Source organism: Mizuhopecten yessoensis, unplaced genomic scaffold (assembly GCF_002113885.1).
Source record: "Mizuhopecten yessoensis strain PY_sf001 unplaced genomic scaffold, ASM211388v2 scaffold9157, whole genome shotgun sequence".
Classification (NCBI taxonomy): domain Eukaryota; kingdom Metazoa; phylum Mollusca; class Bivalvia; order Pectinida; family Pectinidae; genus Mizuhopecten; species Mizuhopecten yessoensis.
In genome coordinates this window covers 774,826-778,144 of record NW_018407907.1, presented here as the reverse complement: position 1 = coordinate 778,144, position 3,319 = coordinate 774,826, and positions in this window count along the sequence as shown.

Sequence of the window (3,319 nt, the reverse complement as noted above, 5' to 3'; positions counted from 1 at the left end):
GTCAAATGCAAAGCTATGACAATGCAAAAAAAGTTCATTAACGTTAATTACTTATTAATGGTTCATTAAAACTTTATTAAACCGCCAATATTTTATTATGGTCGTGGGAATGAGGTTTGGTGTGTTTGTGATTTACGGCCTATTAACAGCTACGGTCATTTAAGGAGGAACCAGGTTTTGGTGGTGGAGGAAAACCGCAGTATAGAAGAAAAAAACTACCGAGCTTCGCATAGTACCTGACAAGTCGTGGGGATCGTTTAACTACGAATATACCATTCACTCATGAAAATTGCAAAATCCATCATATTGATCGTACGTGGAAGACTGATAATGTATCATTGAACGTCAAAATATAATGCGCTAATATAAATAAGTATGTTCTTAGTATTTAAGTCCAATGATTCTCCATATCCCATGGGGGTTATTGCAAAGTCTAAACGTGGGCTGAGAGATGTGCTTGGAAAACTAAACTATGGCATTTATTTAGCCGGGGAGCAGTTGTTGACAACGATTCAAAAATGATATTGTATCGAGTTTAAGATACTCCTGTCATATATTTCTCAGTATTTTTATTATGTCGATGATTTAAATCCTTATGGCAATGCGTTTCATATTCCGTTAAGACCTTTGTGGTTAATTATAAGATTTCTAACTCTTTTATAATTTACAATTAAAATCGAAGTCTTATACCGTGCCCATGTTATAGCTATTTTGTGTGTATTTAGGGTACAATTTCGAAGTTTTGTCTAGGAGCATTTTCGCTAGAATTTTCCCATATTACTATCTCCCTTGTGTGTCGTTGTAAGTAGCCGTTATGTTTTATTGTATTAGAAATGACGATAGCAAATGTCTTGAGTGTCCTGACAAGGGGTATGGACATTTAGATTCAAAAGTAAACGACCATTCTGCTTGTTTCAAAAGATAATGCTTCAACAGCAGTCATTGAGTGTACTGCTTTCCCCTGATACAAACATGCAATGCGTCTATTTAAATTGTATTGTTTGCGTGTTAAACTCGGCTCTGTATCTTTTTGCAGACGCGACGTGTTGCTGTTTAACTCGTACCATTAAATACAAATCTTATGTCAACTACCAAATCCTGGTACTGTTTGATTTTGGCTTTAACCCCTTCTGCTGGTCTATGCACTTCATGACATGTTGCTTCAGAATTAGAAATCAGGCTATGTTGAACAGAATGGCAGAGTGTTATAAAATTGAAAATCATATGAAATTAATTTGAAACCCACCAAAGCTAAACATTTGCCTTGTTCTAAACGGGGAGGGGACCATCTGCCATTGCCTTCAGCCGTGGTCTTACTGCCTCCTATCGGCTGCCTGACATGAGCCGAGCCGGAACGCTTCTCTTTATAGCTAACCTCCTAATATAAAACGGATTGCCGAGTAAAGCGCATATTAACAGGTGTTTGGTTTCATTATTAATCAAAATAGTGAATTTTACACCATCCAATTTTGTCTCGCGTGCACGTAGCTTAAGTCTGTCGTCGTTTATCAATAATTGATCGTATTCTTGTGTTTTGTAGGGCGGTTCGCTTGTTGAACACTAACAGCCGAATCGCGTATCGCTTTAACGCTTGAAAATATTGTGACGTCACGGCACGCGCCTCATACCTTGAAGAGGATTATTGAACGAGTCTGCAGCTATTGACATACCTGTAGGTTCTCTTTCACAACAGGTGTGTGAGATAGCAAACACGTCCGGGTGTTCATAATGGATTTGTAAAGCATTATATTCGATTTCTTTTCAACCCGTTTTTCAACCTAAATGTACAGTGTATACATGTAATTTCGAAACAAGATCAATATATTCCATAAAGGCACGAGTAATTTTCATAGAGATTTATATATCAAACTGAAAATACACTTACACACTGACATTTTAAGATGATGAACGATTTAAGAATAATTCAAATTTTCATATTGGAAGGCCTTACTTTATATTTATTTATTATTAACAAAAACAAACCCCAATCAATCAAAAACAACAGATGTTAAATATAAACCAATACGTCATAGCTGCCGAGATTAGCGCAGTTATATTTTAGTGCTCGGTTGTTCTTCGTATATATATTAGCGTCATCATAGGCCAGGGCATCGAATCTTTCGTTTGGAAAAAAAAATCCAGGTGCTTCTATCCTTACATATGTAACAGTGTGATCACCTGTCAGAAACTGTGCGTCAGAAAAAATGACGTATCTCTGTGATAATGTACTGTAATTAAATAAGCTCACTGACTTTCTGGAAATGTTATTAAGAAAATACGTTTCTCTACTGTAAGCCCTGGACGTAAATAAGCTCACTGACTGTCGAGAAAATGTGCTACAGAAAATACGTATATCTATTGTTAGCACTGGGTATAAAATAGCTCACCGTCTTTCGAGAAAATGAGTTTCAGAAAATACATATATCTCTTGTTAGCGCTGTACATAAATTAGCTTTTTGACTTTCGAGAAAACAAGTTTCAGAAAATACATATATCTCTTGTTAGCGCTGTACAGAAATTAGCTCATTGACTCTCGAGAAAATGTACTATAGAAAATTCGTATATCTTTTCTAAGCACTGAGTATAAACAAGCTCACTGTCTTTCGAGAAAATGTGTTATAGAAAATACGTATATCTCTTGTGAGCGCTGTACATAAATTAGTTCACTGACTCTCGAGAAAATGTGCTATAGAAGATACGTAAGTCTCCTGTTAGCGCTGTACATAAATTAGCTCATTGATTCACGAAAAAAACCCATGTCCCTATGTTGTTTGTACCGTACATATACGAATACCACTAATCACAGTAAAGTATCATCTGAAGACACCAGCGTAGCCATATAATGTTAGTACATTTACTCTTACGTTGTTTTCTCCCACCTATACAAACGCATGATAGCGTATACATGTACCCCACGTGGACCTATCATATATTGTATACCGGGAAATGTTCGCCTAGTGAAACTTTCTCCCTTCGCCCATGGTATCGATTTCCGCCCGGTTTTAATTTCACCCTTCACATTAAGGTACTGCAGCGCACATTTCTAGGTTTACCGTATTACTGTTACGTGGTTTTGATTACTTTACGATGTTACGATGTGCAAGTGGCCGAGGGTCGCCGTAACCTTGAAGCTGAATTCGTTCTGAAACTGTTCACATGATAAACCTGTGTGTGTTTTCTTTTTTACATATTATCAGTTAAAGTGAAATGTTGTATATTTTTAACGTGATACACGGCTTTCCTCCTTAACTTGTGTCTCTACATGTGCTTCGGAATACTTTAGACAAAGAATTGACCCCCCCCCCCCCCCCCCCCCCCC